Raw genomic sequence first — 12,571 nt, forward strand, 5'->3', positions numbered from 1 at the left:
TATATTGAAGACTCCTTAGTCGGCTAGTGACGCACTTGAAGAGAATGTTCTTCCTTATACAGTCCCATACTTCTACGTGTAGCTAATTTCCCCAATTATCGGCGATAGCGAAGAGTGAATGGAGATTATGTGCGTTATTCCATCACTATACAAAAAGGTTGTGTAACGCTAAAGGATAATGTTAAAAACGGAAAACAGAAAAACTGGAATGTACTTAGAGTTTCGAACTGGCGAACTGGAAAACTGACCATAACACCGACCGTTCTTGACTCGCTCAAAACCCGATGTTCTTTCATAGGAGTTTCCACGACAGTCAGCTCTACGTAACCGCAACGAACCCAGCCTTTTATCCGGCTCAAGACTGTCAGCGCCTCAAAATTATTTTGAGAACTTTTTCTGCTCTGCAATATATGAACAATACTGGGCATAAAAACCGGTACGCAGGCTGCAACCACTTTAAGTTCGAGTTAGTCCGCTATTCCGAATTGGATTGGTATGCGAATTATATTTTTTTTTATAGAGCTGTAAACAGTTTGTTTACAATACTAAAATATCAAAAAGTGCAGTTATATAAAAAAAAATGTGAAAACAACGACAAAGACTGATGTCACTAAAGGGCAAAAAATCAAAGACCGAGACAAATATCGGGTATTGTGGGATTCAGCCAGACTACTGTACCAGATTTAATCAAAAAACAAGACAAGAGTTCTTTTGCCCAGAAAAAAGGACTTGGAAAGATCCGAAAGACGATAAGACGGCCACATTAAAAGCACTTTAGTGAAGCGACAGTAGTGATAGTAGATGCATCAAGGGTACACCGGAGGCTCAGAGAGGCAGAATTCAACGGCCAACGTGCTGCAAAAAAGCCTTATTTTTGCCAGCGAATGCGGAAACAGCGGTATGTATGGACGAAAGAGCATGAAAATTGGTCGGTGGAATATTGGCAGACCGTAATTTTCTGAGATGAATCCAAGTTTTTAATCTTTGGATCAGATGGTATCCACCATGTACGGAGAAGGTCAGGCGAACGGTTCAGCAGAGAAATATGTACATCTGAAGAAATTTTCCAGATCGTACTACTATACAATATGGCTGTCATACAACCTGAACGATCAAAACCAAGTTCTTTTGTCGAAACTTCCTCCATTTGTGAAGGGTACTCTAGCTTCGGTGAAACCGAAGTTAACGTTTTTTCCTGTTTGTGAACTAGTTTTAGGTGATCGTCACCGAACCCCCAACAGCTCAATGGATTAGTTTGTTCGAGCCACAGCATGACTGCATGTAGTCAAACGTGGTATGCAACAACAAAAACACAAGCCCTCAATAACGCATTGTTCGACTGTGCGTTTGTAAATAAAAGCAACAAATTGACGATCTGCTGCATTACCAACAACAGCAACACTTTGCATGTAAGTAAACTTTGTTTGTTGCATTTTGAGTTGATGATAAATTGTTTGCCAGCTTTTGTTGTCCCTTATTTATGAAGTGTTTTGATGGATTGCTTGGAGAGGGTGAGTGAAAAAGCAACGCAAGAAGCGCACACATGCCTATATATGTACAGCGAAAGTGCGAGGGCACGCACATTCATACGTGCGTACATACAAACGGCATTCACAGGCGTTTGGCTATAAAAACCAGTAAGCTTATAATAAATAACCACAAAAAATCATGTTGGTAAACTTGTCAAAAGCAGTTGGTTGAGAACAACAACAACAAAAAACAACTTGTGTGCAGTAATAATATATGCGATTACAATTTTCAATTCGCTGTAAAAGAAAACAAATGCGCGTTGACATGTCGTTAAAAGTGTCAAAGTAAAAAAAAAAATGAAAAATGTCAGTGCATTGCTATGGAAGAGCAAGCAGGGAAATGATTGGATCTCTAGCGAAAATATACCGAAAAAAATTAAAAATGTACAAACAGAGCGTTCCGCAATGTCCGCGCATATCTCGCATTCGCAATACGTTACAACATGCGCGCACTACACACACTCATACATACGTGTACACGGACATGGCGCCTCTGTTCCTTACTCGTTTATTCTGTTTACATCGATTTCGCTCTGCCTCAACTCACCTCACACCCCCACATGGCAGAAGATTGTTGAAATTTCTGATTTACATTTTCGTTATTTGTTGTTGTGCGACATTGTGCAATGTGGCATGCCACACGCGCGCGCACACGCACTACAACATGAAGTGCTGTTGTTGGTACGCTATTGCGGCTGGGTCGATTTAGTGTCGGCAATGATGGTGTTGTTGCTACCATCATCACTAACACCCTGACCAGTCACATCGCATCTATTGTCCTTATTTGCTATGATATGCCCAGCCAAGTACATACATATGTATGTACGTGTGTGTGCGTATGTATGCAACAGTGGCTATTTTTGTTGTTTCGTATTTTTTGTTGTTTGCTGCTGCAAGTGCATTGTAAATTCGGAATTGTGCACTTGTTTACTCCCTTTGAAATTTTACGAGTTGCAACAATAGCAACAACAACTTCCGCATTTGAACAAACTCATTCATACATAAAAAGCAAAAATGGCAATCTGCGCATATAGATCTTGATGATGTTGTTTCGGAGCGGTGGTTGTGTTTTATATACACTATTGTTCCTGGTGGGTTTGTTGTTGTTTGTAAACAATGCTCTAGCGGCACCACAACATCGGATGCGGTATGAATTTTGAATTAGCCTCTGGTAGTAACTGTAAAGTGAGAACGATGCCGCAAAGATAAACTGTGCTATAAAGAATTTCAATTAGTTTTTTCCTCCAAGAATTGCTAGAAGACTGAAAAAATGTAAGGTTGGAGTCGACAAAATTTGTTCAGCTTAGCTTCTTTGGCCGCTGTAACTCATCTGATTATTGACTTATTAACGGCAGTAAATACTTTCTCAGTAATTTTAAATTTATGTAAAATATTGTATTTAGTTTAAAATTATGTTGAGAACTGCAACAAATTGTTTAAGTGCTCCATAAAATTTATTTGAACTATTTTTTAAGAAACGTTGAAAATCCTATAAAATTATATAAATGATCAGCTTACAGCTTTCCTTTCCTCCAAGAAACTGCTCATTTGTCGGAAGTGCCGATTTTGGATCACTACAGCATATAGCTGCCATCCGAACTCAACAATCAACAAATCCATCTGATTCATTCAACCTTACCCATCAAATTCAAGATATTGGTCCTTTTATACCCTTTTAGGCTAAAATAAATGCATCAATGAAGGGTATTATAGCCGCAGTGCAGCCGAAGTAAAACTTCTTACTCGTTTCTGTGTTTATTATTGCATTCTCAAGCAACTCAAGTGGTACCTCAATGATTTTGTTGAATCTTTGGCTTGAACTCGTCAATGATCCGATGATTTCTGGCGTAAACATTCTGTTTTAAATAACTTCTTAAATTTGAAGATCTGGACAATCAATATCAGCCTTTTCAAGCTCCAAACACTTTGATTTGCAATATGAGGAAATTATTGGTTTGGGCGGAAGCAGCGTCTCTAACACTCATGCATTTTTGAGGAATCATGGTTAGAAATAAGTTGAATATAAACAAGTCTAACCTACAAAATCAGAGATTGAATATAAAATTTTCGGTACCTATTGCTCACTTTACAATATATTTACATATGCATATAAATAGTAATAGCCAAATATTCGGTTCACTGCGCCGGTCATTATTTTTGTTATATATTATTTAATATTATAATATACGAGTATATAGTTATTAATTTTACAACACTACCGTATGAGTCAGTTTTACCTGTAAACAATTAAGGAAGGTCTAAGTTCAGGTGTAACCGAACATTTTATACTCTTGCAAGGTAAAGTGATATACTGGATTTTCGTATGTATTTTAATTAAAATTAGGAAGTATTGCATCCATTATTTAAAATCACAGGCAAGACGATACACTATTATTAGAAAGAAAATCTTTCGGAATTTCATTAAGATTTCTAACATTGACCGATATTGATCGATAGCTGCGGTATAAAATCAACCGAAAGTTCGGAAATATTTATATTAGGCATCTGGGCTTTTGGTAACAGGGCATGCAGTTATCACAAAAATATTCCCACGAATTTCGATACTAGAACTTATAGGCTAACCGATATGTTCGATATAAAATCAGCTTTAAGCACTGATGTCCACCTATTTGGTATCTGGATCCTTGAAAATTTATAATCCGATTACGCCAATTTTTTTGCGTTATCTCCGTACTCTTTGACTTTTTTACACTGTAAAGTGAAAGAATCAGATAAAGTTTAAAAGTTAGTTATATTTTATAAATTATAAGGTCAAAAATTAGTTCTTTTCTTGTTTTTGATACAAAAATCACTGAAAAATATCGTAGCCCCCCGTTTCTTGTTTCACTAGTTGCTTTCATTCTTTACAATCTTTATGCAATTCCGCGCTCCTAGCCGAGCAATGAAAACGTACTTTTTTTTCTTTTCTCCCAGATTAATAAATTTTGATAGCGCATCGTTTGCTCAATTCGCGTTGACAGATTGTCTGTTTGTTTGGTAAAGATTTTGGCTGGCCGATATGAAAATATTGGCATTGAGAAATGGTCGCTCTACTGCCAGAGTGTTGGTTTAGTTATCTAAGATATATGTATGTACGTACATACATAAATGCTATTCGTATAGATAATATGATAAATGAACAATAATTCATGAAGCTTACCATAGTGCTCGTAAATTAAAAGCGTAGAGAGCTATTCCATCAGGAGAATATTGAAACTTGTCTGCAGAATAAATTGGATTGCAACTAGCAATTGGAAAATAAAAATCTTGTAGTTATAATCAAGATATATGAATGGTATTGTCCTAAGATCCGATAATTATCTCAAAATAAAGTGATTGTGAGTAGGCACTATAAGTTTCGCCTATGATATGAATTATCTTTACATTTTAAGGGAGTAGGATATTACGTTTTCTGTATATATTACTTAGAAATCTGCTTTTTCACATCTCAATATTATCAAAGTTTATTCAATTTTCAAATAAATAATGATAAAATACGCTTTAGCCAGAAGTAAGACCGCCCTATTTCAGTTTCAAATATCCGATCGTTGGTATCTCGATGTAGTAAGCAACCCCTCTCAATCACGCTATTGATAAGACAGGGACTTATAAATCTTGAAAGCTCAGTGAAAACAATGCGCCAACAAAAATATAGGTACGGTCGTCGAACATAGTTACGGAGTTAAATGTATCAAACTAATGAGGATGAAGAGGCGAGTTAAATTTAGGATGCTTGCCTGTCCGTTCGTCCATGCAGTGATAACTTGTGTGAAAATTGAGATATATATATGAAACTTAGTATTGGAGTTCTTTGGGATTAAGAAAAGATTGCTATTGCAGATGGGTTTAGAAATTTTTTAAAAGCAAGCATGGCCTTTATTCCCGCTATTATTAGATTGTTAACGAGTCCTTGCTCCGCTCTCATTGTGCGCTGTACTACTGGATAGCTGGGCGTCTCGGGATTTTGGACAGCACTGGACTAACATTGGTTCTTGCACTGCCACATGATCCTTTTGACCTTGGACCCAGTAAGCTCTTTGACCTCCATATAGCTATTTTCTTCCTAGTTTTATGGGTTCCGACAGATCATTACTCTATTGGCATCTACGCTATAAGGTTGAGAATCGTACCGGATGCCAGTTGTGGAAGCTGTATGGGAGAATACAAGGTAGAAACATTTCTACACTTCCTTCTTCACTGTCCCGCCTTTTCGATAACAAGGCGCAAAAACTTGAGAGCTCACACTTTCAGATATCCCACCGAGCTGGTGAGAAAAGAAACTAAACGAGTTGTATTGAACTCAAAGCACTTTGTCGACATAAATACACCATCTCGACTATCAGTCATCGAACCTAATCTGACCTAACCTATATCGCTACCTCAAGATCATCTGTACTATATGATTGTATTTTAAATAACTGTTAAACATTTAGAACGATCAAACTTTGCAGTTTTGCATTTCTTTCCGACATTTCCTTATATGGTATGAAAATTGAAGAAATCGGGTTATAATCATATTATAATCAGACCTAGCCTCTTACAAAGATTATTTTGAAATTTATTACTCTTTCTATATAAAGCGCCTTCTAGAAGGGGCCACTTTCATCCAAAAAATGAGTGAAATCGGATCATAACTTTTGAAGACCCCAGGAGTACCTGCGGCTAATTTTATATCGATGTGTGTGATATTTCATTGAAACTAAGTGGAAATGTTTTCTTGACCACAACCCAATTTTCGTTAATCGAAAGAAATTACGATACAATCTAATCTTCTTCGATCCAACAGTTATTTGAAATGTGAGATGAACTTATGCAAAACTACATTTTGTTCATACTATTAGTAATGCGAATTTAGAGATATACAATTTCTAGTAATGTTACCAAACCCGTAATGCCACAATTAAATAGTATTTAAGTTCCCAGCATAAATTGTTTGTAAATTGTCGTATGTTCAGTAGAACGCCCTTATGTGTGACTCGACATTTCGTTACAATTAAAAAAACATTCTGAAGTACAATATATCGATTATAGTTCAAATTACCCTCACTATATATGTGTACTGTAATGTTCTACAAACGACGATTATGTTGCTGCTGAAGAGGTAATTTAATAAATATAGTCGGTCGTATTTTTTCTTTCTCTGTTGCTGGCAATTCAATAAGTTTGCCCATTAAAAGAGATGGCTTAACAAAAACAACTGCATACGAAAGCATTTCATGAGTAGTAGTATAGTGTACATATTCTTCCAATCTAAGTGTTCTACATAGGTAAGTTCGATTTTTTTTCGCTTATTGAATATCCAAGGACATATGATATGTTGTTTATTAGCTGTCAACAAGTTTGACCTATTTCGACTCTATTTTAGGCGACCGAAATGAATTGTCTTCGTACATAAATACCAAATGTACATCTGTTTGTAGGAATATAAGTAGTATGTGTAAGTATGTTCACTTTAGATACCATAGGTACTGTCCTCAACATTAGTGGCTTGTTGAAATTAAATTCTCCATTGCCTCTGTTATTTCACTTGGCTTCAAATAACATTCTCACAGCCACATTGCAAAACAATCTGCACGAAAGTCAGCAAGTCAACAAGCTGGCATGGCAACCGGATATATCCTTTGACCATAATTAACCTTTTCACTCGGACAAGGGTAATTTAGCGAATAAACAAATGAGCAAACGAGGCAAACGAGTCAAACGCGCAAAAACTCCAAATATGGCAGGTAGAAGAGAGAAAAACGAGCTTAAGGCCAGTAGGAAGTAGCGAACAAAACAAAACAACAAGGAGTAGATTACAAAGCTGTATGAATGACGGTGAAAGGAATGAAATTAGCTCGTGAGTATGACATGTCAGCCAGAATACTATTACTATAACTATTTTTAATGTCAGCGAAAGTGTTAACTACTAATTGAGGCAAAAAGCTTGGCAATCAGCTTGAGTCAAGCCGGAGTATATCGTAGGTGTGAACTGAGTATCATGGTTAACATACCAGGTGTCATACGCATATATAAAATCTCAAAAACTGAGGAACTAGTTAACGTATATACAGACAGACGGGCTTCGCTCAATTTACTCAGCTAGTCATGTTGTTCATTTATACCAATATACATATATTTTATAAGGTCTTCGACGTTTTCTTCTGGATTTTACAAACAGTTACGTTATCTTGTTATACCATACTTGATAAAAATTAAAGAAAATTTCATATGTATATGAAAATGATCACAATGATGAGACGAATCAGTTGTCTGTCTGTCTGATATAAATATATTAATGATACTGAACGAAATCGAATTATTTCCACGCACAAAAACTGCCGTTAGTCGAAAACTTATGACGTGCTATAGCTAAGTCACAAAACTAAAATTTGGTAAAGAGCATCATAGCAAATTTTTGAAAAGCACCCGCCCTAATAGGTTAGATGTACATACATATCTTACAAACATCTAAGGCTATATCTACCAAAATAAGTGAAAACATTTCCTTTTAGTCCTCAGCGAAATTTAGAAATAAAGTACAGGCATTTTGACAAGACGATCGTTTATTATATTATATATTCGGACCTATGAAGTCAATTGAAGGCAATATACTATTAAACTCTAGACCGTTCCTTCTTCTAGTGCCGAGAAGTAGAAAGTTCTCCTCTGCACTTGCTAGTGAATTGTGCTTTTTCAGGGGCCTTTTCGAAATCTCTTCGGTGCTTGAAGAGCAAACCGAGATAAATAATAAAAAGTTAAAAATAATAATAGAATAGTAGAACAGAATTATATATATTTTGTTTTCAAAGAAAAATTTACTGATATTTAACCTTGATGCACATTTAGCAGTATTATTCCATTTTCAAATCCGAGTCATTGCCATACTTAGCGTCTTTATCAGATTTGTACTCTTTACGATTTGATCTTTTCTATGTCTCTCAGTATCCCAGTATACTTGTGTGTATATATAAATGAAAGTTCCTATATATTGTCTTTGTTTTTTGCCTACTCTTCATACTTTGTTGTGCGCTCTGGTGGGCAAAGCAATTTGTGGATGTTGCACAATCATAATTTGCGGTTTGTATTTTAGTGCAACAAGTTTATCGGGACATACAAACACACTGAGTGAGCAGAAGCTGTTGTTGGGAATCTCGTATGTAGTATAGAATATATTGTAGAGGAGCAACACTTGCGGTGAATATTTACTTTTTTGTGCAACCTTTGGTGAAGATAATTTGCATAGTTTCATTTTAAAATTGGTGGCTTGCGGTTTTGGCGGAGAACGCTTTTTCTACATGTGAAAAATAAAAACTTATTTTCTCATATATAGGTGTGAAACTAATTAGAGTTACACTAGTTTTTACAAGAATATATGAATATTTACATACTTGTACATATTTACATCAACTGGAGGCTCATAACGGATAATAAAGGTACTAAGCACTTCCTGAATTAATAAGAAGTCACTTTGAAAAGTTATTTTACACCATTGTTCTTGCTTCGGCAGAACATATACTAAAATTGGAACGTTGCAGAGAAGATTAGCATGGATGACACGCAAAATCGTAAAGCATTCCACATTTTTATTCTAACCTGAAGCTGTTAGAACCTCCTTATCATCGGTATTTACAACCGAGGCTTTTGCCATTTCAAAAGCACTAGAATATGCGATACAAACCAAAGGAAAGTTTGTTAATTGTTCGGACAGCTTTTCTTGCTTATATGCTATTTGTAACATCCGCAACACTGCTACACTTATTTAAAATATCCGTGACCTGTGCATTAAATACAGCCATGAATTCGCACTTCTTTGGGTACCAGGATATGTTGGTATTATGAGAAATGAATATGTAGACCATGCAGCTCGGTTTTTTGAATCAGCACTAACCTTACTAAATGCGCCAGATGACAGAAACGTCATCTGCAATATGTTGGATCGCTACGTTCAGGAAATTATACACACGGAATGGAAACATTTCGACCATCGGTACTCAACTTTCAACCAAACAAGGACAAAAGTTGTATACCCTAGGGAAATATCTTCACCACAAGCTACCATCTTGACACGCCTAAGGATTGGTCACACACAACTCCCACATCAACTCGTCCTTACTGGCAAAGTAAAACCATCGTGCCCTTTCTGCACAAGTACGTTAACTTTTCACCACATCTTCAACCAAATTATCAAGAACTGTTAAAAATTCCTACGTTTACAAATATTATGAGTATTTTAAACTTTATAACCGATTGTTACCTACAAAATACAATATAACTCTATATTTAGTTTGTAATATTAGTTTTTTTCTCAGAGAATAGAGAATAGAGATAAGGCCTTCTCGTACCCTTATAAACTATAAAAAAAATTGAGTTTATGTGTATGTCTTGTACGATGACAAAAACATACTGACACTTCATTATCAATAGGTGAAATGTCATGAAATTTTTACTGGAAGTCGATAAAGGATAGCAGATTCTAACGCATTAGTCGACATATAGATGGCGCCACTAGAGTTTACTTTTTTACTGTTTACTTTGGAACGCACCTTGTAGAACTTGAGAAATGGAGCTCTTAAAAAAATACTTTGGCACCACTCTTGCAACTACAAGAACAGCACGATAAGAACCTCATGGAAACTAGAATAATTGAATTTATTCGTTGATAGATGGATAGTTGATAATTTAGAGTACATTTGACTACGTGCTGTTCCTTCTTGGACCCACAAGCGAACGCTCGAACACTATTGAGTACCACTACGAGATCATATACAGACTAGCATACAGCAATACACTCATATAATAAATACCTCGAAAGTTCACTTACTTCAGTTAAGGAAAAAATACTAATTATTCAGAGCGTAACTAAATGGATGTTGAGGTTATTAGATTATGATTATGCAATGGTGCATCGAATTCAATGTTATGAGTCAAGTACCAGTGGAACAAAAATCAAAAAATTCATAAATTAACTGAATGGGTTTCGGTACTCCCGTATACGATTGCGTGGTGTAGATTGTGTTTTATAAAATTAAAAATTCATTGGTTTTAATAAAGGGAAAGTTTATAATTTATAATTTGGATGAGCTTTTAAGTGATCCATTGTATAATAAGAGGCTCTGAAAGCAAATTTTAAAATTATGGTGAGATGATATAAGTCATCAAAAATGAAGAGAATTAAGGAAAATTCTTGGTTCCCACGTATCGTGTCGCCCAGTCACTGGTTCCAAAAATCGCAATTTCAAAACGAGAAGTGATTGCAAAATTTTCACTATCAAATGCTCGCTATTAGAACTTGTTTTCGACTTCCCTTTACGACCCATTAACAATAATTTTTCCGTTATATGTACAACACGACTGCGATGCAGTTTCAAGAAATAACTATGAAAAGTGAAATCAGGCAAAACAATGAGGTCAATTTCATATTATCACAACTACAAGTGTCGGTGAATATCGAAAAGTCGAGACTTACTCAAAGAAACTACGCTAAGACAGATACATCAAAGATGAGAACGATTGCAATGCATCTTAAATTCAACAGAGTAGTAAAAAGCGATAAACTAAAGTCAAGGTTTGTTAAAATGTCAGAAATCAATGAGACTGATTAGGATGAAGAAGAAAACGAAGTTGCTGTAAAATTATCGTGGAACCAAAAACGATTTTAATAGTCAGGAAGGGCTGAGTTACGATCGGTGTCGATCTTAATTTTTTTTCCGCAAGTATATGGATAATCAAACTACTGTAAAATGGACTAAGTTGTATGCCGTGAAAAGAGTCGCGGACTGCAATATATTCAGCAAAGTATGTTATTCAAACTTTGGTACCAGCGAGAGCAATTTTATTTATTTTTAAACTTTACTATTTTTCCGTTTTCTACAGACACCAGCATGACAGCGTGAATGTTGACAGTGATAAAATATAGTGCGGAAGCAAATTTTTCACGCAACTAATGACTTTTTCATGCCACAACTAACTGCCATATCAAACCAATCGAACACACAGCTCTGGCACATCGCAGCGTTAACCAACCGCTTTGCTAGCACTCAATTTATTCTTGCTTTTATGACTTATTTTATTTTATTTTTAACTTCCATTTATATTTACCGTTGAATTTAAATGAAGTCCTTGGAGTCCATTTACATGGCGAGAGAAAAATACTTTGATGCTTGGCAAATCGTTAGCGGAAAAGTAGAAATCAAAGAGAGTGAAATACAATATTCGGGAGAAAAACGTAAAGCGGAAATTGTTAGCGGCGAGATATGCATTTCGAACAAAATTGATGACAAACATTGCATGCTTTTTCCATTAAATTACCATAATCTTGATGTGTTGTTTTTTTCCGCATATTTTTTGCTTTATTCGCAGCACTTACACGCCGCACTGCGGTTTATAAAACACCGGCTTTCTCTCTGCTGGACTCCATTTTACCATTCATTCAAGCAGCAGTAAAGTACATTGTCTGCGCTTTGGCCCTGTGATGCACATACAGATATATGTGTATGTAACTTCTTTTTCCGCTGAAACGTAAAATGGAAAAAACTAATGACAGATTCGTGAATGCATAAAAACTAATGGTTTGTGAGCAAGCAGAAAAATCGGCAATCAACTGAATGTAATAGAAGTTGTCGAAAAGAGAATGCGATTGGTGTAATTTGCTACGTAGCCGTGGAAAGGTGTGTGGGATAATAGCCAAATGTTGAATGAAAATTGCATTTTTAAGTGGCCGGTTACTGTGGTCGTAAAATCATTCAAGGTTTACCCATCGATATTTGAATATCGGTATAAGCTGCGTCATTCCGTTTAATGTAGCCAAAGGTAGGTAAGTGTATACTGAGGCTTCTTCTGGCTACTTTAAGTGAAATACAAAAATAAATATATAAATAAGATTAATGTCAAGTATGGGAATTTCCAAGATCTATATATACCTGAATATATTCGTTTACTGCCGCAACGTGGCCATTTCAAGAATAGCCACGGAGTTTTCTATTTAAGAATTAAGCAATTCGTTTACACTCAAGCGCTTAGGCTAGTTTAAAGCCCTAGAAGAAGGTCTAATACTTATAACA

At 35.8% G+C, this 12,571-nt stretch overlaps 1 long non-coding RNA gene and 1 other non-coding gene across 2 annotated transcripts in view; one reads left to right on the forward strand and one right to left on the reverse strand.

Moving 5' to 3' along the window:
• LOC138856291 (uncharacterized) overlaps nt 1–12,571 on the reverse strand; it is a 113,521-nt gene that overhangs the window by 84,271 nt on the left and 16,679 nt on the right. The gene's annotated exons all lie outside the window — the stretch shown is intronic.
• Nucleotides 9,003–9,096, forward strand: LOC118683542 (U6 spliceosomal RNA). The gene has a single exon (XR_004979392.2). It is a non-coding gene; the product is annotated as a U6 spliceosomal RNA (small nuclear RNA).

This window comes from Bactrocera oleae, chromosome 3, assembly GCF_042242935.1.
Source record: "Bactrocera oleae isolate idBacOlea1 chromosome 3, idBacOlea1, whole genome shotgun sequence".
Taxonomy (NCBI): Eukaryota; Metazoa; Arthropoda; class Insecta; order Diptera; family Tephritidae; genus Bactrocera; species Bactrocera oleae.